Here is a 23,109-nt window from a genome sequence, read left to right on the forward strand (position 1 = left end):
GTAAAGGGGAGCAGTGGGAACATCATACGGTGTATAGGGGAGTTATAGAATAATCATACTGTGTATAGGGGAGCTGTGGGGGCCTTATACTGTGTATAGGGAAGCTTTAAGCTCACCATACTGTGTATAATGGAGCAGTACATGGGGGAACTTAGGGGACATTATTAACCCCTTCCCGACCCATGACGCCACGTAGGCGTCATGAAAACCCGTGCCTTCCCGACCCATGACGCCTATGTGGCGTCATGGAATGATCGCGTCCCTGCAGATCGGGTGAAGGGGTTAACTCCGATTTCACCCGATCTGCAGAGACAGGGGGAGTGGTACTTCAGCCCAGGGGGGGTGGCTTCACCCCCCCGTGGCTACGATCGCTCTGATTGGCTGTTGAAAGTGAAACTGCCAATCAGAGCGATTTGTAATATTTCACCCAAAAAAACGGTGAAATATTACAATCCAGCCATGGCCGATGCTGCAATAACATCGGCCATGGCTGGAAAACCTAATCTGCCCCCACCCCACCCCACCGATCGCCCCCCCCAGTGCTCCGGTGCGTGGTCCGCCCCCCTAAGTGGTCCTGTCCGCTCCTCCGTCCTCCTGTCCGCTCCCCCCGTGCTCCGGTGCCCCCTCCCTGTGCTCCGGTCCCCCCCCCGTGATCCGATCACCCCCCCCTACATACTTACCGGCCTCCCGGTGTCCGTCCGGCTTCTCCATGGGCGCCGCCATCTTCCAATATGGCGGGCGCATGCGCACTGCGCCCGCAGAGTCTGCCGGCTGTCAGATTCATTTCAGAAGTATTTTGATCACTGCGATATAGCCTATCGCAGTGATCAAAATGAAAAAAAAGTAAATGACCCCCCTTTATCACCCCCATAGGGACAATAATAAAAATAAATAAAATATTTTTATTTTTTTTTCTGCTAGGGTTAGGGTTAGAACTAGGGTTAGAATTAGGGTTAGAATTAGGGGTAGGGGTAGGGTTAGGGCATGTGCACACAGTGCGGATTTGGCTGCGAATCCGCAGCGGATTGCCGCGGATCCGCAGCGGATCGGCCGCGGATCCGCAGCGGATTGGCCTCTGCGAATTCGTAGCAGTTTTCCATCAGGTTTACAGTACCATGTACACCTATGGAAAACCAAATCTGCTGTGCCCATGGTGCGGAAAATACCGTGCGGAAACGCTGTGTATTTTCCGCAGCATGTCAATTTTGTGCGGATTCCGCAGCGTTTTACACCTGTTCCTCAATAGGAATCCGCAGGTGAAATCCGCACAAAAAAACACTGGAAATCCGCTGTAAATCCGTAGGTAAAACGCAGTGCCTTTTACCTGCGGATTTTTCAAAAATGGTGCGGAAAAATCTCACACGAGTCCGCAAAGTGGGCACATAGCCATAGCCTTGTCTCACAGTGGCACTTTGATCGCTACGACGGTACGATCTGTGACGTTCCAGGGATATCCATACGATATCGCTGTGTCTGACATGCAGCAGCGATCAGGGACCCTGCTGAGAATCGTACGTCGTAGCAGATCGTTTGGAACTTTCTTTCGTCGCTTGATCTCCCGCTGTCATCGCTGGATCGTTGTGTGTAACAGCTATCCAGCGATGCGTTCACTTGTAACCAGGGTAAACATCGGGTTACTAAGTGCAGGGCCGCGCTTAGTAACCCGATGTTTACCGTGGTTACCAGCGTAAAAGTTAAAAAAAAAAAAACGTACATACTCACATTTCGGTGTCCTTCAGGTCCCTTGCCGTCTGCTTCCCGCTCTGACTGTCTGCCGGCCGGAAAGTGAGAGCACAGCACAGCAGTGACGTCACCGCTGCGCTCTGCTCTCACTGTACGGCGGCACTCAGTCAGAGCGGGAAGCAGACGGCAAGGGACCTGAAGGACACCAAAATGTGAGTATGTACGTTTTTTTTTTTTTACTTTTACGCTGGTAACCACGGTAAACATCGGGTTACTAAGCGCGGCCCTGCGCTTAGTAACCCGATGTTTACCCTGGTTACCCGGGACCTTGGCATCGTTGGTCGCTGGAGAGCGGTCTGTGTGACAGCTCCCCAGCGACCACACAATGACTTTCCAACGATCACGGCCAGGTCGTATCGCTGGTCGTGATCGTTGGTAAATCGTTATGTGAGACGGTACCCTTAGGGTTGGAATTAGGGCTAGGGTTGGAAATAGGGTTAAGATTAGGCTTGTGGTTAGGGTTAAGGATAGGGTTAGGGTTGTGTTGGGGTTACAGTTGTGGGTAGGGTTGGGATTAGGGTTAGGATTAGGGTTGGATTTAGGGTTACGGGTGTGTTGGGGTTAGGGTTGTGGTTAGGGGTGTGTTGGGGTTAGGGTTGTGATTAGGGTTATGGCTACAGTTGGGATTAGGGTTAGGGGTGTGTTGGGGTTAGTGTTGAAGTTAGAATTGAGGGGTTTCCACTGTTTAGGCACATCAGGGGTCTCCATCGCAACATGGCGCCACCAATGATTCCAGCCAATCTTGCGTTCAAAAAGTCAAATGGTGTGCCCTCCCTTCCAAGCCCCGACGTGCGCCCAAACAGTGGTTTACCCCCACATATGGGATACCAGCGTACTCAGGACAAACTGGGCAACAACTATTGGGGTCCAATTTCTCCTGTTACCCTTGCAAAAATAAAAAATTACTTGCTAAAACATAATTTTGAGGAAAGAACAATTATTTTTTATTTTCACGGCTCTACGTTATAAACTTATGTGAAACACTTGGGGGTTGAAAGTGCTCACCACACATCTAGATAAGATCCTTTTGGGGTCTAGTTTCCAAAATGGGGTCACTTGTGGGGTGTTTCTACTGTTTAGGCACATCAGGGGCTCTGCAAATGCAACGTGACGCTCGCAGACCATTCCATCAAAGTCTGCATTTCAAATGTCACTACTTCCCTTCCGAGCCCTGACGTGCGCCCAAACGGTGGTTTACCCCCACATATGGGGTACCAGCGTACTCACAACAAACTGGGCAACAAATATTGGGGTCCAATTTCTCCTGTTACCCTTGTGAAAATAAACAATTGCTTGCTAAAACATCTTTTTTGAGGAAAGAAAAATGATTTTTTATTTTCACGGCTCTGCGTTGTAAACTTCTGTGAAGCACTTGGGGGTTGAACATGCTCACCACACATCTAGATAAGTTCCTTAGGGGGTCTAGTTTCCAAAATGGGGTCACTTGTGGGGGGTTTCTACTGTTTAGGCACATCAGGGGCTCTGCAAACATAACATGATTCCCGCAGACCATTCCATCAAAGTCTGCATTCCAAATCGTCACTACTTCCCTTCCGAGCCCCGCCATGTGCCCAAACAGTGGTTTACCCCCACATATGGGGTATCAGCGTACTCAGGAGAAACTGGACAACAACTTTTGGGGTCAAATTTTTCCTGTTACCCTTGGGAAAATTAAAAAATTCTGGGCTGAAAAAATATTTTTGAGGAAAGAAAACACATGTTTTATTTTCACGTCTCTGCGTTATAAACTTCTGTGAAGCACTTGGGGGTTCAAAGTGCTCACCACACATTTAGATAAGTTCCCTTGGGGGTCTAGTTTCCAAAGTGGGGTCAATTGTGGGGAGTTCCTACTGTTTAGGCACATCAGGGGCTCTGCAAACGCAACGTGACGCCCGCAGAGCATTCCATTAAAGTCTGCATTTCAAAACGTCACTACTTCCCTTCCGCTCCCCGACGTGTGCCAAAACAGTGGTTTACCCCCACATATGGGGTATCAGCGTACTCAGGAGAAACTGCACAACAACTTTTGGGGTCCAATTTCTCCTGTTACCCTTGGGAAAATAAAAAATTGTGGGTTAAAAAATCATTTTTGAGGAAAGAAAAATAATTTTTTATTTTCATGGCTCTGCGTTATAAACTTCTGTGAAGCACTTGAGGGTTCAAAGTGCTCACCACACATCTAGATTAGTTCCTTGGGAGGTCTAGTTTCCAAAATGGGGTCACTTGTGTGGGAGCTCCAATGTTTAGGCACACAGGGGCTCTCCAAACGCGACATGGTGTCCGCTAATGATTGGAGCTAATTTTCCATTCAAAAAGCCAAATGGCGTGCCTTCCCTTCCGAGCCCTGCCGTGCGCCCAAACAGTGGTTTACCCCCACATATGGGGTATCATCGTACTCAGGACAAACTGGACAACAACATCTGGGGTCCAATTTCTCCTATTATCCTTGGGAAAATAAAAAACTCCGGGCTAAAAATCATTTTTGAGGAAAGAAAAATATTTTTTTTTTTTCATGGCTCTGCGTTATAAACTTCTGTGAAGCACCTGGGGGTTTTAAGTGCTCACTATACATCTATATCAGTTCCTTGGGGGGTCTAGTTTCCAAAATGGGGTCACTTGTAGGGGAGCTCCAATGTTTAGGCACACAGGAGCTCTCCGAACGCAACATGGTGTCCACTAACGATTGGAGCTAATTTTCCATTGAAAAAGTCAAATGGCGCGCCTTCCCTTCCAAGCCTTGCCGTGCACCCAAACAGTGGTTTACCCCCACATATGTGGTATCGGCGTACTCAGGAGAAATTGCCCAACAAATTTTAGGATCCATTTTATCCTGTTGCCCATGTGAAAATGAAAAAATTGAGGCTAAAAAAATTTTTTTGTGAAAAAAAAGTACTTTTTCATTTTTTACGGATCAATTTGTGAAGCACCTGGGGGATTAAAGTGCTCACTATGCATCTAGATAAGTTCCTTGGGGCGTCTAGTTTCCAAAATGGGGTCACTTGTGGGGGAGCTCCAATGTTTAGGCACACGGGGGCTCTCCAAACGCGACATGGTGTCCGCTAAAGATTGGAGCCAATTTTTCATTGAAAAAGTCAAATGGCGCTCCTTCGCTTCCGAGCCCTGCCGTGCCCACAAACAGTGGTTTACCCCCACATATGAGGTATCAACGTACTCAGGACAAATTGGACAACAACTTTTGTGGTCCAGTTTCTCCTTTTACCCTTGGGAAAATAAAAAAATTGTTGCTAAAAGATCATTTTTGTGACTAAAAAGTTAAATGTTCACTTTTTCCTTCCATGTTGCTTCTGCTGTTGTGAAACACCTGAAGGGTTAATAAACTTCTTGAATGTGGTTTTGAGCACCTTGAGGGGTGCAGTTTTTAGAATGGTGTCACTTTTGGGTATTTTCAGCCATATAGAACCCTCAAACTGACTTCAAATGTGAGGTGGTCCCTAAAAAAAATGGTTTTGTAAATTTTGTTGTAAAAATGAGAAATCACTGGTCAAATTTTAACCCTTATAACTTCCTAGCAAAAAAAAAATTTCTTTCCAAAATTGTGCTGATGTAAAGTAGACATGTGGGAAATGTTATTTATTAACTATTTTGTGTCACATAACTCTCTGGTTTAACAGAATAAAAATTCAAAATGTGAAAATTGCGAAATTTTCAAAATTTTCGCCAAATTTCCGTTTTTTTTACAAATAAACTCAGAAATTATCGACCTAAATTTACCACTAACATGAAGCCCAATATGTCACGAAAAAACAATCTCAGAACCGCAAGGATCCGTTGAAGCGTTCCTGAGTTATTACCTCATAAAGGGACACTGGTCAGAATTGCAAAAATTGGCAAGGTCATTAAGGCCAAAATAGGCTGGGTCATGAAGGGGTTAAATGTTAAGTGGGCACTTAAGCATCGTTGTTATAGGGGCACTCAGAGTATTGTGACCATCAAAGTTGCATATGGTCACAATATGGCGGTAAAGTCAACGTTCGTTTTTGTATATAGATTTATTTTCAATAACAGTGCGGTCATATTCTGAGGTTCCCCTATATTCACAATTAGAATGCGCAACCGTAGCTGTAATCAGGGTTAGCTGGTTAGGGGCCCACTCAGATGTTTCGCCCCCCCTAAGTTGAAACCCTAGCTACGCCTCTGACAACAACACATTCCACCTAAAAACAGAAACTTGAGTCTCTATTATGTGAATATCCCACTATATCAATGGACCATGCCTAAAGTAAATTTATGAACTAGAGATCTCACTAAAAAATTAAGGGGTTAATTAATGAAAAAATATAAATTTTATTGCACATATTTAACAAACAGAAAAAAACAAAGGCATTCATATGTAAGGAGCAGCTAAAAGATCATCACTAGCATGATAAGTTGGTAAGTATGATACCAATTAGAAACAATCGTGTCTAGAAATGGCACTACAGCACAGGGCAGTCAATGACCAGCAGGTAGATCTATTACACCATATTAACCAAGTCACTAGGTCAGGTTAGAAGCTGTACCTGGAATAATTCTACATCTAAATACTAGGGAGCCTATGTGCAGGACAGTTATAGTCTGCACCTATAGTTCCTGATTGCTCTCAATCATGACCCAATGAACAATGTATGGTTGGTGAGATGATCTGTGCACAATAAAGGGAAAAACTTGGGTTCACACATAAAGTTATTTACCTTGAGACATGGTGACTACCGTGTGCTGGGGCGCCAGTGAGACAACAACACAAATGGCTGGCTTATGTAGTGGGGAGACACAATCGGCACCAATCACCACAAAGTCACAGCCCCCAGATTTAAATTACATAAATTACTTACAAAATAAAATAAAAAATCACAAAAAAATATACAGATATACACTCTCTTTCTCTGGTATAAATCATACATCTATACTAAGTATAATATAAATTTACATCTCAAATGGGTAAATACTCATATAATCTATACAATATTGTAATACATCATCAGCCAGTAAAAAAGATGCATACCTGTCCCCATGGATACCACAGACGAATCACCAAAGAGGGAGGTTCCGGTGTATAAAAATCCCTGTTGTAAGGGTACTATCAAGAATACCCAAAATAAAAGCGCCAACATTCTCACGAATCAACAAGATAGCCTATCCTAGGTTTCCTAACAGTATCCTCATTTCGGTGTTCACTCATCCACCAACCCTGTGCCGACTTACATCTCCCTGCAACAGAGCAGCGCATACGTCACCCTCCGGGGTCATTGGGAACCAGCCATCTGACTATGTCACGTGACCGGTCCATGACACATGGGCCAAGTGCACAAGCACGCTCCACGCAGAGATGCGTTGCAACAAAGGTGGAGTGGTGTCGGCCATATCCACGGCAACGGAGCTGATAGTAAGGCGCAAACAAAACACAGGGACATGTCACAGCAAAAAAGGCAGAATGAATACCGGCCATAACTATTCCTTCCTTCCCCTTTTTTTCCCACAACTGTATGGCTGATAAACGATTGTCAGGTCCGGACCTGAGGTGAATGATTTAGAATAGCTTTCCAAAAATGTTAAACTGAAAGTTATTTCTTGGAAATTAGGTGCTAGTTTATGTTTATTGGCCCTTATAAGGTGGTCACTGTAACCAACTCTGTAGCTTTTTGTCTCAAGCTTCCGCTGACCCTCAAGATCCATAATGTTTTTCACAGGTCTTTGGTCAAAAAATGTGTTGTGCCTTTAGAACTGTCATATTTACTTCCATCACTGGTCTAGGAGGTGAAGGAAACCCGGATGGAATTATGGCCCGCAATCCTCGTCGGTGTTAGCACATGTGCTGTCCCAGGGTGCGACTCGGTCCCGGCCTTCACAAGGTTCACCCAGTGTGCCATCAGGGAGATTTAGCTTCCCTGACCACAAGCACTTGTCCATGTGTCGATCGTTAAGTGGCTCTTCCTAATTATTGCATTCCTCAGGGCACGGATAATGCTATGGGACAAATGCTGGTGAAAGGTGGGGACGGAACATCAGGAAAAATAGTGGGGGCAGAGGACCGAGTATCGATGGTTGTGGAAAGCCTCCACTTCCACAAGGCTAAATGGCAACATTTCCAGGGCAAGCAGACTGTAAAGGTTCTCGTTTAGCATTTGCATCTGTGGGCGGGTGACTGGGTATCTTTTCTTGCCTTCCAGGACCTGGAGTACGGCCAGCTGAATGCTGTGCTAGGACAAAGAATTGGATGTGGTTGCTGATGGTGCTTACAAATATGCAATGACAGGTGCAGGGAGGGAGGCATCTGCACCTAAGTCCTGGACAGTGATTAGTATGCAACACAGGGGAAGAGACAGTGGTGTCACCAGCAGACAACCACTGTGGACACAGGTGTTCAGCCCACCTAGTCGGGAGCTTTGGTGACATGTGCCTGAGCATGCAAGTGGTGGTCAGGCTGGTAGTGGTCAGGTGCCTTCTGAACTTGGTATGGATCAGGTTGCAAATGACCATTATTTTATAGTCTGCACTTTCCTTAAAAGAAAGCCGGACTGGTTAACACCTAACCCTTGGCCTGAGAGCTTTCCATGTGTGGGTGCTCTGGGGAACTGCTTTCTCCCTCTGGCCACCCCACTGCCTCCTCCTTCCTGTTGCCGTGCTGTGGATTACTCACCCTCTGTGCTGCTAGCCTTGCTCTGCATGGCATCTTCTCAGGTTGGGTCAGTGACTTCATTGTACATGACCTCATCTTCCTTTTCCGCACTCTGGTCCTCCTGACTTGTTAACTTAACAACATCAATTGTTGGCAACTGTGTCTCATCATCGTCTACCTCTTGAGACACTAATTGCTGTTCCCCACAGTCGTCTTTGCCTGAATGTGGCTGCTCAAATATTTGGGCATCACTGCACACAAGCTCCTCATGTCCCTCTATAAATGTACAGGATGAGAGGCTACAATCAATAAATGAAAATGTAACAAGCTCCTTGGAGTGTCGTAGTGTGGGATCAGGAGGATCACGGTGCAGATTATGTTGTCCAAATCCTTGGCTAGTGAGACTGGAACGTGTGGAATACAGGGTTGAGCTGGGAAACATACTGGAAGCATTATCTACCATCCAACTGAACATCTGTTCGCACTGTTGTGGCTTCAAGAGTGGTGTTCCGTGCCCCCCACTGCAAAGTGGAACAGTAAGCTAGGTCTCGTGGATTAGCATGTTGTGCCCCCACAGCAGGCACAGTCTCACCTAGACCATCTGCATGCAGCATCAGCAGCACGTCCACTTCCCTGTCCCTAACCACACGCCTTATTTTAAATCGGGTATATATTTATATGTCTGCAAACATTCCAGCATTAATAGGAAAAAGAAAATATTTAACCCTGAAAATGATTTTTTTAACAGTGCAGCAGGGTATACAAGTACTGTAATAGCAATATTAAACCCTGCCTAGATGCCACTAATCCCAAACTATCCCTCCACTGACTGCAGGTAACAGCAGTTTTACTAGAGAAAGGAGCCCCCTCCTCTTCCTTCATTATCGTTCACCGCGCCTGTACTGTTATTTTTTTTTTTCGGGCATGCACAGTTGTGCTGCCCTTTAAACTTACAGAGCAGGCATCGGGAAAGCTAATAAAGGAAGAGGAGGCGGTGCCCGGCGTGCAGAGGCCATGAGTGACGGCTGCGAGGCGTCTGGATTAGGGGGGAAATACGTGCCTCCCTGGCAATTTTGAAGGTATGAGGGACAAATTTAAAAAACGATTCTTTCAGCAGTGCCAGGGACCTGTACTAAAAGAGCCACCTTGTCAGAATGCAGCATCAGTGCTATAGAAGGTGGCTCTTTTAGTTACAAATGCCTGGGGGGTGACATGTTCCCTTTAAAAGGACTTTTCTTTTAATGTTGCACTAGCAATATACAAATACTCTAATAGCAATATTAAACCCTGACTATATGCCTGTCCTAGAAAATGATCTCTCTCCCATAACAACTCTCCCTGAACTGCTTCCTGAGGACAGTGTGCCAAGCATCATATCACACATCATATTATACAAGAACCCATGACTTGATGCGGACAGGTAATCACAATAATGCCAGTATCCAGCATGGCTATGGTATTACAGTGTATGTCGTGCCATTCCAGCATGTCTATTGGCTGTCTAACAGGCGCCAAACATGCGGGGCGGTGACTCAAGCATAGAGCTTGAGCATCTGTGATATTTGATTGAGTAACAAGTGTGTGCGTTAGTGTTGAGCATTCCGATACTGCAAATATCGGGTATCGGCCGATATTCGCTGTATCGGAATTCCAATACCGAGTTCCGATATTTTTGTGATATCGGAATCGGAAGTTCCTATAAGTTCCCAGGCGCGTGCGGTGCGTATGGTTCCCAGGGTCTGGAGGAGAGGAGACTCTCCTTCAGGCCCTGGGATCCATATTCATGTAAAAAATAAAGAATAAAAATAAAAAATATGGATATACTCACCCCTCCGACAGACCCTGGACCTCAGCGGTGCAACCGGCAGCATCCGTTCCTAAGAATGCAGTGAGTGTAGGACCTGCGATGACGTCGCGGCTTGTGATTGGTTGCGTGAGCGGTCACATGAGCGGTCAGGCGACCAATCACAAGCCGCGACATCATCTAAGGTCCTTCACTCTGCATTCTTAGGAACGGAGGCAGACGTTTGCAGCGGTGACAGCCAGGGCTCGTCCGAGGGTGAGTATATCCATATTTTTTATTTTTATTCTTTATTTTTTACATGAATATGGATCCCAGGGCCTGAAGGAGAGTTTCCTCTCCTTCAGACCCTGGGAACCATCCAGGATCACTTCCGATATTTGTGTCCCATTGACTTGTATTGGTATCGGGTATCGGTATCGGCGATATCCGATATTTTTTGGATATCGGCTCATCCAATCCGATACCGATACTTTCAAATATCGGAAGGTATCGCTCAACACTAGTGTCTGTCCATCCCGATGCCGAGTACCAAGAAGTGGCGAGCTTGCTTGCTCATCATTATGAACAAATCCTTGGAAGCTGCTGTTTTGGAATTCAAGTCTCCCTTAATAATTTGCTCGCGGTCTTGTCACTTTAAAAAGCCACTTAAAAATAATTTGACTCATGACAGCATTCTAATCATGGGGCTATAAAGGTGAGTCCTAAGCTTTTTTTACAATGGAAAAATATTGTATCCTTTCTTAGTCTTTTGATGTTTATAAAGACTTTTTATCTTTTTGTAGGCATGTTGAGACTTGCCACAAATCATGAAAGGAGTGGAGTGTTGAAGAAGTGGAGTCTTTTATTGTTGATTTTGTGTGTGTAGTCATTAACCTTAGCATTTACCTGGTGAAAAGAGAAATTTACATGTGAGGACATATTCAGTTATCCCAGAAAGCGACAGAGCGTGGTGATTTACAACAGAGATATACAGTATGCATCACTATAGACACTACAATAGAGAGAAAAAAAGAGACATGAGTGTCAACAATAAGCAATGTAACCACAACTTTCTGAAATGCGACAAAACCAATATTGACCCAAACAGTTGTGGGCGTTCGTTTTCTGCGTGGTGCAATCTAGTCTTGGAGGTTATCATTGCTAATACAGCATGCAGTTAAGAGATCATCAAACATTATATACCTGCAATAAGGAAAATAGCAAGAAGAACATAATACATTCTAGGATACATATAAATCCAAAAATAAATGTTATCTTCATTTTAGAGATTGTGCGACCTGTCCTGCAAGGCTGCAACTGTCTGTATGCTGGGTATATGTTTACTCTTAACTTTCCATTGAAACCTCGCACAAGGACAACTTTTTTCGTAATCGGCTTTTCTTCATTATTTGTGATCATACCTTTCAGCCATATACATACAGTATGTATCGCCACGTGCTGCATTCAGGATGGACTGGAAGGGATAAAGTTTGGTTAGAGACTGATCAGTAGAGAGTTGCAGTAGTTCAGACGAGAATGAATAATAGCGACCGTAAGAGTTTTAGCAGTTTCAAAGATGAATAAAGGTCGGATTCTGGAGATGTTTTTAAGATGCAGGTAATATGATTGAGCGTGTGAGCAATTGGATGTAGGGAATAAAGAAAAGTTCTGTGTCAAATATGAACCCCAGACAGCGAGGGTGCTGCTTGGGAGTTATGGTTGAAATTGAGATGATACTGGAAACAAAATCTACTGATGGTTTGTCCAATAGGGGCAGTATACAAGGAGAAGGAGAGGAGGGGGTCTAGGACTGAGTCTTAAGTAACCCCCACAGTAAGGGGAAGATTAGAGCGGAAAGAGCAGGCCAAAGATACAGTGAAGGTGTGGTCAAATATGTAAGAGGAGAACCAAGGAAGAATGGTGTCATTGAGGCCGATACAGTAGAGAATATTGAGGAGGAAGTGGTGATCCAGTGTCGAATGCTGCAGAGAGATCCAGGAGAACCAGCAGGGAGTCGTGACCATTAGATTTAGCTGATACTAGATCATTAGAGACTGTAGTAAAGGCAGTTTCTGTGGAGTATATAGAGCAGAAACCAGATTGTAGATGATCAAGAAGAGCATTATGTGATATATAGTGGATTAGCTGAAAGCTGACCAAGCGTTCCAGGACTTTATAAATTAAGGGCAGATTAGAGACAGGTCTTTAGTTAGCAGTGCAGTTACAGTTGAGGGATATTTTTTTCAAGAGAACCTATCACTAATATTATCATTTAATTTAATAGTATATGCAAAAAAAAACCCTTTTTTAAAAGATTTGTCATTACAAAAGTAAAGCCATAACATGAGAAAAACAGCTTTTTATGATACGAGCTCTTAATGTAAATGAGCCAACTTCGAGTGAAGTCGCCTGGAGGGATTCACGTGTGATTACCCATCATCCTCTGCTCTGGCACGTCACTTTCCTATGATGCATAGCTTCATAGTGAAGAGTTACTGCAGGACTACAGCAGCTGAGAAACATGATTTCTATGTGAGGGTATCTATATTTCTCCTTGCATTCAGCATTCTCCATGCTGAATGTGAATACTATATAAGCAGAGTGCATGCTGAATGCGTATACTATGTGAGCGGAGATGCGTGCTGATTGCGTATACTATAAAAGGGTCCTGCGTGCTGAACATGTAAACTATGTGAGTGTCGTGCGTGATGAATGAGTATACTATTTGAGCAGAGATGCATGCTGATTGTGTATACTATGTGAGTGCTCTGCATGTTGAATGCGTATGCTATGTGAGCAGAGATGCATGCTGAATGCGCATACTATGTGAGTGAAGATGCGTGCTGTAAGTGTATACTATGTGAGTGTCTTGTGTTCTGAATGTGTATACTATTTGAGCAACGTGCGTGCTGAATGCTTATACTATGTGAGCGTCTTGCATGCTGAATGCGTATACTATGTGAGCGGAGTGCAAGGTGAATACATACTGTATACTATGTGAGCGGAGTGTGTGCTGAATGCATATACTATGTGAGTGGAGATGCATGCTGATTGCATATACTATATGAGGGTCCTGCGTGCTGAACACGTATATTATGTGAGCATCGTGCATGCTGAATGCTTATACTATGCGGGTAGGAAGTGACATAAGCAGAGGTGGGGTTTTTGCAAGAAAAGGATGCGGCGAGGGTGATTTGCCCTCTTTGACCAAGGATGTCCGGACAGCAAGTCCCACCCACCCATTCCAAGAGGAGAAGAACTACCGGGTCACAGTGGCGATCATCAGCAGCGTTAATAATACCATTTACATGTGGAGTTATTCTGGCCGTTACCATCTAAGCCCAGGGGAAGGGCAATTCGTTAGCAATGGTTCCATGGAGGTTTCCCCCACAGGAGTTTTTTTCTCTCCTGAGTGCTGTCGGATGACTCTTTCTGAGTCACAGGTTCTGCTTCTGTTTTGAGCATTGGTGGGGCCTCGAAGCTGGTAAAAATTTGGAATTGTGGATTCTTGCATTGCAGGGATCCCCTTCATTGGATGGTTATGTGTTGGTGGTGGTCTGGTGAGACTTTGGGTGATACCCAGCGATGGAAGTCGGGGTCACACTGGCATGAGATTTGGGGGCACCTGATGATGGAAGTCAGGTGCACAGTAACGATGTTTTGGGTACCTGACGACGGAAGTGGAGGCAACCTCTTCCCTAGGTTCACGGTGCTTCCACGGCTGGAAGGCTGGGAGGGAAGGGGCAATGCCAAGGAAAGAATCACCAGACCGTGGTAGCTTTGAGGACCCCACCAAGTGTCTTTGATTTTAATAAAATTGGCTGCTGTGGCCATTCTTACCCAAAGACTAATGGTTGTGGCTTGTCCTTTATTCTGGAGAAAGGGGAGGAAACGCCAGGAGAAGGGGGAGGTGTGTTGCGGGGGAGTCAAGGGAAGTCGACCTTTCCAGAGTCAAGACAAAGAGACATCTCACCCATTGTACCCCATATGTGGCAGTGCAATAGATAGCAGCCCCTCTTTTTGTACTAATGACTTTGGTCGTTTGACCTTTGGCAATCTATAAATGTTTTCAGTCTGGCTGTTATTTATCACTGTATTATTATAAAGATTTAATGATACTTGTACATCTTGTATCCCATGCCCGACAACTCACTTTGTGGAATTGTGCAATTGTTTCTTTGACACTGTGTGCCACTTCCCCATTGCCTTATATTTTATTATGTGAGTTATTGTCATCATTTTGTAATAAAATAGTTATATTTTTCATATTTTGGACTTTGTACTCCATGTCTCTTTTAGGTTGATATGCTGAATACATATACTATGTAAGCGCCGTGCATGCTGAATGTGTAAACTATGTGAGTAGAGATGTGTGCTGATTGCGTATACTATGTAAGCGTCGTGCATGCCGAATGCGTATACTATGTGAGCGTTCTGTGTGCTGAATGCATATACCATGTGAGTGCCATGTGTGCTGAATGCGTATAGTATGTGAGCGCTGTGCATGCTGAATACGTACAGTATACTATGTGAGCAAAGTGCGTGCTGAATGCGTATACTATGTGAGCAAAGTGCGTGCTGAATGCATATACTATGTGGGCATCGTGCGTGCTGAATGCGTATACTATATTAGCGTCATGCGTACTTAAAGGGCCACTGTCACCCCCCTCCAGCCGTTATAAACTAAAAGATCCACCTTGTGCAGCAGTAATGCTGCATTCTAACAAGGTGGCTCTTTTAGTTTTAGGCTCAAGTATACCCCAAATAAAGCGTTTTTATACTTAGCCACAATTCCTGTCTCTAGCCAGGTAGGCGGGTCCTCACTCCGCAGCTTGACCAGCTCCTCTGCCGTCACTCCAATCTTCCTGCGCTTTCGGCGCTGCCCCCTCAGCGCTGTTATCGTTTCAAAACCGGCACCTGCACTGTGTACTGGTGTCCTGCGCAGACGCAGTAAGCTCTGGCCGTCTGACGTCCCGGCCAGGCTTGCACACTGCGCCTGCGCGGGCATTGCGGCCAGCCACCTTTGGAATCCCCGCCCCGTGCATAATGCATAACACATAGTGCGGGGCTGGGATTCCAAAGGTGGGTGGCCGCAATGCCCATGCAGGCGCAGTGTGCAAGCCTGGCCGGGACGTCAGATGGCCAGAGCTTACTGCGCCTGCGCAGGACACCAGTACACAGCGCAGGCGCCGGTTTTGAAATGATAACAGCGCTGAGGGGGCGGCGCCAAAAGCGCAGGAAGATTGGAGTGGCGGCAGAGGAGCTGGTCAAGCTGGGGAGCGAGGACCCACCTACCTGGCTAGAGACAGGAATTGTGGCTAAGTATAAAAACGCTTTATTTGGGGTATACTTGAACCTAAAACTAAAAGAGCCATCTTGTTAGAATGCAGCATTACTGCTGCACAAGGTGGCTCTTTTAGTTTATAACGGCTGGAGGGGGGTGACAGTGGCCCTTTAAGGCGTATACTATTTGAGCATCGTGTGTGCTGAATGCGTGCTCAGTGTGTCTTGGATGCAGTTACTAATAAACTTGGCACTCAGTATTTGAACAAAAAAGAGCTTCCTTTTACTTGTGCATCCAGACAAAAATGGTTATGAACATTTTCGGTCCGTCACAGGACCTTCATCAGAACATTCTTTAACATGAACTAAAAGTATACACAAAATAAAGAAAATTTAGAAGGAAATGTCACATGATGCATAATAGCACAGTTACAAATTGTCATACATCAGTGATGATCTTGTTCCAAATAGCTGAGGGTGAAGGTGAACAGCACGACAGGAGAAATGCTATCCAGTGGTGCTCCATGAGCTGTGGGTGATTCCAGTGGTTACTGTGATACCAACATAAGAGTGTACACAGGAGAGGCCAACAGGAGAGGCCAAAACAGAATAAAAACCCTCAAGAAAAGGGAGGCATTCTGGATATTTACACTTCAGACCCTTGAGGCAAAAGGGCTCAATAGGGACTATTCTCTTCTCTATTTTAGAATCGTTAACCTTTGCACTTCTCACATCACTGGGCACCGTTGACACTCATCATGGTACAGTATGATCTGTCTTTAAATAAGTACAGACGCTTTTGCTATATGACAATATGGTTAGCTCACCCACATGGGTCCTCTCATATCCTAGATTAATCCAGTTGTGCCTTACTTACTTCCCCTACTCGCAGTCTATTCCATCAGGCATACATACATTTACACTGGCGGGTCACGGCTCAGCCACAGAACTCATTCATTCACTCATTTTTTTTTTTCATGGTCACATGACCGCTATGATGTCATCACAGACCAGGATTTACCCCAGAAGTACCACTGCATTACAGCGTTCCTCCCTGCTGCATGGCACACTCGCACACTGGGATACAGGTAACACAGGGAGACGAGGCTGCGGCCGGACTCCCTTTAGTCACTATACCTAACCGCTATACAATTTTATTTCCAGCAGGATTCTTTTTGCAATAGTTTTGCCTTTACCTTTTGCGCTGTCCTTGGCTTATGATGCCCAGCTGGTCTACAGGTATATGTCACTACTCTGCTTTTTTCTAAATACTGCCTTAGGCTACATGTATTTTCCTATTAATTGCGCTTTCTCTCACATCGTACTTTTCTCCTCATTGTGCTGTTCTTTTCCTGCCCTTTCTTACAGCACATACCCGCTGCAGCAGGTCCCTATAATTTGGACGCTCATGAATGCTTACCGAGCACCCTTTCATATCCAGGTACACTATCAGTCAGTGACCCCCAGTTAAAAGTTTGCCTTAATTTTTTTTTTCTGGGCACTAGGACACTGATCTAATCTACACCATCTAGGTTAGCGCTGTTACCATAGGTCTTATGATGAGTCTCACGTTTGTTTTCCTCCTATAATGCATAATGGACACCTTTATGCACTGATATTTATGCTAAATTGTATTTTTTAGGTATTCACCTCACAGCCTTAGCACTCCCCTGTATAGACTCACGCTTCTTCAAGCACTCTGAAAATCTTGCTCGTATTATGTGAGAAACGGTGTATCCTTTATTGTACCTCAACATCACTAGTACACCCACAAGTGTACACTCTTATGTTGGTATCACAGTAACCGTTTCCCTTAACGACTAAGAATAGTATGGATCGCACCTCCACTGGAATCACCCACAGCTCATGGAGCACCACTGGATAGCATTTCTCCTGTCGTGCTGTCCACCTTCACCCTCAGCTATTTGGAACAAGATCATCACCGATGTTGTATGACAATTTGTAACTGTGCTATTATGCATCATGTGACATTTCCCATGCTCTAAATTTTCTTTATTTTGTGTATACTTTTAGTTCATGTTAAAGAATGTTCTGATGAAGGTCCTGTGACGGACCGAAAACATTCATAACCATTTTTGTCTGGATGCACAAATAAAAGGAAGCTCTTTTTTGTTCAAATACCGAGTGCCAAGTTTATTATTATATTTTGACGGGTTGGATACCTGACTTGAGCACCAACAACACTTTTACTATAGAGTGCCGTGTTAGTCTATACTATGGGATGCAGTTACTGACAGTTCAGTAATCCAGTCTGGTGCATGGGCATGTTGAGCTGTCAGTGTTTTGATTGACAGCTCATCCATCCAATCTGATGCTGGGTGGTGCTAGCTGTCTCAGGCCTTCATTGTCCCAGATGATTGCCAGGCTACTTAACTGGGCTGTTACTCTCAGACCTCTGCCAAAAATACATGCAGCTACTGTGTGATTTGTATCTCTGCGCCTTGCGTTCTGTTTGTACATCTTTCGTTGCCTGTCCATGGACTTAGTTCTGACCATTCTTCTGTTAAACCCCTTCTGCTCTGATCTGCTATCCTCCTGGTAGTCTGACCTCGGGACGTTATCCGACTATGCCTTTGTTGTTTCCTTGTTTATGACATGCCTTCCTGGCTTTTGACCTTGAACTCCTTAACTATTCCGTCTCATGAGAAGTGACTCAGTGTCACACCGGCAAGTTTATGTTGAAAAGCTGCAACATTACAGAAAAAAAATGTCTCAAAAGACGGCCAGGGACTATAGGTAGAGATCTAACTAGTTATCAGATGGCTTCTCCCTGCCCCGCACCAGATAATTGACTGGTCTCTTCCAGGGGCAGGCTGGGCCGTGTGGCAGAGAGGCAAATGCCCCCGGGCCACTCACGCAGCAGCTGTGCAGGGCCAGCCGCCTGATGGCCGCACACAGCAAACTGCATGCAGCTGTGTCTGCAGTGCTGTACAGTACTGTGCGATGCGGCTGGTAGCAGGGTTTGTGTCTAGATCGGAGTTGATTTCTTGAGGTAATGATGTCACTGAAAGGAGCAGGGCCTCCTTCAGTCCAGTCCAGTGAAGAGATCCAATAGCAGGAAGCTGTTTTTTGCCTAGGCTGCTAGAGAAGAAAGTGGGAAATGAGGGGCTCCACCATGGAGCCCTGTGAGAGGACTGAGGGGCTGCAAATAGGAATGAGTACCCAGGGCTCAGTGTGAGTACTCTGAGGATGGATTTTGGAAAGGGGTTGATGCTACTTGAGTGGGCCTGCAAAGGGATGATTATGATGAGGTGCTGTGTGGGGAATGGGGGGATGATGAGGGGCTTTCTGGGGAGAAGGGGGGGTGATGAGGGGTTGTGTGTGCTGAGAAAGGATGATTAGGGGCTGTGAGGAGATGAAGGGCTTTGGGGAGGAGGATGATGAGGGGCTGTGGGGAGAAGGGTGAATGATGAGGGGCTGTGGGGAGGAGGGTGAATGATGAGGGGCTGTGGGGAGAAGGGTGAATGATGAGGGGCTGTGGGGAGAAGGGGGATGATGAGGGGCTGTGGGGAGAAGGGTGAATGATGAGGCGCTGTATGGAGAAGGATGAATGAGGGGCTTTGGAGAGAATGGTGAATGATGAAGGCTGTGGGGAGAAGAGTGAATAATGAGGGGCTGTGGGGAGAAGGGTGAATGATGAGGGGCTGTGTGGGGAATTGGGGGTGATGAGAGTATGTGTGGGGAATGGGGGTGATGAGGGGTTGTGTGGGGAGAAGGGATAATTAGGGGCTGTGGGGGGATGAGGGGCTGTGTGGGGAATGGGGGGATGATAGGGGCTGTGTTGGGAATGGGGTGATGAGGGGCTGTGTTGTAAAGGGGGTTGATGAGGGGGGCTGTGTGGAGAAGAGGGGTGATGAGGGGCTGTGTGGGGAATTTTTGTGGAGAAGGGGGGATGCTGAGGGGCTGTGTGAGGAATGGTGGGTGCGAGGACCTTCATAATGTGCACATATATATATATTAAATATATAAATATATAAATATAAATATATATATATGCCCGAGTATAAGCCGACGCGAGTATAAGCCGACCCCCTAATTTTGCCACAAAAAACTGGGAAAACTTAATGACTCGAGTATAAGCCTAGGGTGGAAAATGCAGCAGCTACTGGTAAATTTCAAAAATAAAAATAGATACCGATAAAAGTGGTTTTGAATATCCATAATGAATCAGGAGCCCCATATAATGCTCCATAAAGTTCATGATGGGTCCCATAAGATGCTCCATACAAAATACGCCCCATATAATGCTCCATAAGGTTCATGATGGGCCCCATAAGATACTCCATACAAAATAAGCCCCATATCGTGCTCCATACAGTTTATGATGGGCCCCATAAGATGCTCCATATTAAAATATGCCACATATAATGCTGCACAAATGTTGATTATGACCCCATAAGATGCTCCATAGACACATTTGCCCCGTATAATGCTCCACAAATGTGGATTATGGCCCTATAAGATGCTCCATATAGATATTTTCCCCATATAATGCTGCACATGGCCCATACAGATATTTGCCCCATATAACGCTGCACATGGCCCCATAAGATGCTCCATACAGATATTTGCCCCATATAATGCTGCACATGGCCCCATACAGATATTTGCCCCATATAACGCTGCACATGGCCCCATAAGGTGCTCCATACAGACATTTGCCCCATATGCTGTTGCTGCGATTAAAAAAGTAAAAAATTACATACCTCTCAGGCCCCCAACACTTGCTATACTCACCTTTCCCGTTCCACCGCCGACCGCCGCTGTGTCTTCCCCGTCCTATGCACTGACGTTCAGGCAGAAGGCGGAGCGCTCTAATCGTGTCACCGCACCCTCTGACTTGAGCATCACTGCAGAGGACGCGGAAGACGCAGCGGCGCCGACGGTGGAACGGGGAGCAGGTGAATATCGCGCACTGAGTTATACTCACCTGCTCCTGGCGCGGTCCCTGTACGTCTGTTCCCCGGCGCCGGCAGCTTCTTCCTGTAGTGAGCGGTCACATGGTACCGCTCATTAATGAATATGTGGCTCCACCACTATGGGAGTGAAGTTGGGTCCATATTCATTACTGTAATGAGCGGTATCATGTGACCGCTCACTGCAGGAAGAAGCTGCAGGCGCCTGGAGAACGAGGGATGTGCAGGGACCGCGCCAGGAGGTGAGTATTATTACACAGTTCCGCTCCATCTCCCCTGCCGACTCCTGGGTATGACTCGAGTATAAGCCAAGACATACAGACAAAAGTGGGCTGAAAATCTCGGCTTATACTCGAGTATATACGGTATATACATATAATATATACAGTGGGGAAAAAAGTATTTAGTCAGCCACCAATTGTGTAAGTTCCACAACTTAAAAAGACGAGAGAGGCCTGTAATTGACATCATAGGTAGACCACAACTATGAGAGTCAAAATGAGAAAACAAATCCAGAAAATCACCTTGTCTGATTTGGCAAGATTTATTTTGAAAATTATGGTGGAAAATAAGTATTTGGTCATTAACAAAAGTTAATTTCAATATTTTGTTATATATCCTTTGTTGGCAATGACATAGGTCAAACGTTTTCTGTAAATCTTCACAAGGTTGGCACACACTGTTGGTGGTATGTTGGCCCATTCCTCCATGCAGATCTCCTCTAGAGCAGTGATGTTTTGGGCCTGTCGCTGGGCAACACGGACTTTCAACTCCCTCCAAAGGTTTTCAATGGGGTTGAGATCTGGAGACTGACTAGGTCACTCCAGGACCTTCATATGCTTCTTACGAAGCCACTCCTTCGCTGCACTGGCGGTGTGCTTGGGATCATTATCATGCTGAAAGACCCATCCACGTTTCATCTTCAATGCCCTTGCTGATGTAAGGAGGTGTGCACTCAAAATCTCATTATACATGGCCCCATTCATTCTTTCATGTACATGAATCAGTCGTACTGGTCCCTTTGCAGAGAAACAGCCCCAAAACATGACGTTGCCATCCCCATGCTTCACAGTAGGTATGGTGTTCTTTGGATGCAACTCAGCATTCTGTCTCCTCCAAACACAAGTTTTGCTTCTACCAAACAGTTCTACTTTGGTTTCATCAGATCATATGACACTCTCAGAATACTCTTGTGGATAATCCAAATGCTCTCTAGCAAATTTCAGATGGGCCCAGACATGTATTGGCTTATGCCTGGGGACACATTTTGCACTGCAGAATCTGAGTCCCTGGTGGCATAGTGTGTTACTGGTGGTAGCCTTTGTTGCGGTGGTCCCAGCTCTGTGCAGGTCATTCACAAGGTCCCCCCGTGTTCTGGGATTTTTGCTCACTGTTCTTGTGATCATTTTCACCCCACAGTGTGAGATGGTGGAGCCCCAGATCGATGGAAATTATCAGTGGTCTTGTATGTCTTCCATTACTCGCGTATAAGCCGAGATTTTCAGCCCATTAATTCAGGCTGAAAGTGCCCCTCTCGGCTTATAATCGAGTCATTCTCAGGGGGTAGGCAGGGGAGGAGGAGCGGCGGCTGTCACATCATACTCACCTACTCCCGGCACGGTCCCTGCTTCTCCGATGCGATGGTCTCTGGGTGCCGCAGCTCTTCCTGTGTTCAGCGGTCACGTGGTACCGGTCATTAAAGTAATGAATATGGAAGCGACTCCACTCCCATAAGGGTGGAGCGCATATTCTTTACTTTAATGAGTGGTACCAGTGACCACTGAACACAGGAACAAGCTGCTGGCCCAGGACAACGGAGAAGCAGGGACCGCGCTGGGAGGGTGAGTATAACGGGGGAGGGTGAGCATTGCGCAATATTCACCTGTTCCGGTTCCACCGCCGGGCTCCATCTTCCATATCTTCTGGCTGTGACGTTCAGGTGACGATGACGTGGTTAGTGCGCACCCTCTGCCTGAACAGTCAGAGAGACTGAAGATGGAGTGGCGCACAGCGGTGGAACGGGGACAGGTGAATATCGCAAGTGTCGGGGGCCTGAGCGACAAGAGGTGAGTATGTCATGTTTTTTTTCATTGCAGCAGCATATGGGGCATAATCTATGGAGCATCTTATGGGGCCATCAACCTTTGTGCAGCATTATATGGGGCATAATCTATGGAGCATCTTAAGGGGCCATCATTATCCTTTTCTGCAGCATTATATGGGGCGTATTTTGTATGGAGCATCTTATGGGGCCCATCATGAACTGTCTGGAGCATTATATCTGGTGTATTTTGTATGGAGCATTATATGAGGCTCCTGATTCAATATGGATATTCAAAAACACATAACCTACTGATGTCTCAATCAATTTTACTTTTATCGGTATCTATTTTTATTTTTGAAATTTACCAGTAGCTGCTGCATTTCCCACCCGAGGCTTATTCTCGAGTCAATAAGTTTTCCCATTTTTTTGTGGCAAAATTAGGGGTCTCGGCTTATACTTGGGTCAGCTTATACTCGAGAATATACAATATTTCTCCCACAGTTGATTTCATCATGTCTAGCTGCTTGCCTATTGCCTATTCAGTCTTCCCAGCCTGGTGCAGGCTACAACTTTGTTTCTGGTGTCCTTCGACAGCTCTTTGGTCTTCACCATAGTGGAGTTTGGAGTGTGACTGTTTGAGGTTGTGGATAGGTGTCTTTTATACTGATAATGAGGTCAAACAGGTGCCATTATTACAGGTAAT

General features: G+C 45.6%; 1 long non-coding RNA gene across 1 annotated transcript; it reads left to right on the plus strand.

The window, feature by feature from the left end:
- The first annotated feature begins 16,592 nt into the window (after positions 1-16,592).
- On the plus strand, positions 16,593-17,415 carry LOC143767917 (uncharacterized). The gene is made up of 4 exons (XR_013213775.1): positions 16,593-16,664; positions 16,794-16,866; positions 17,068-17,158; positions 17,256-17,415. It is a non-coding gene; the product is annotated as an uncharacterized LOC143767917 (long non-coding RNA).
- The last annotated feature ends 5,694 nt before the right edge of the window (positions 17,416-23,109 follow it).

The sequence above is a fragment of the Ranitomeya variabilis genome, chromosome 1 (assembly GCF_051348905.1).
Source record: "Ranitomeya variabilis isolate aRanVar5 chromosome 1, aRanVar5.hap1, whole genome shotgun sequence".
Taxonomy (NCBI): Eukaryota; Metazoa; Chordata; class Amphibia; order Anura; family Dendrobatidae; genus Ranitomeya; species Ranitomeya variabilis.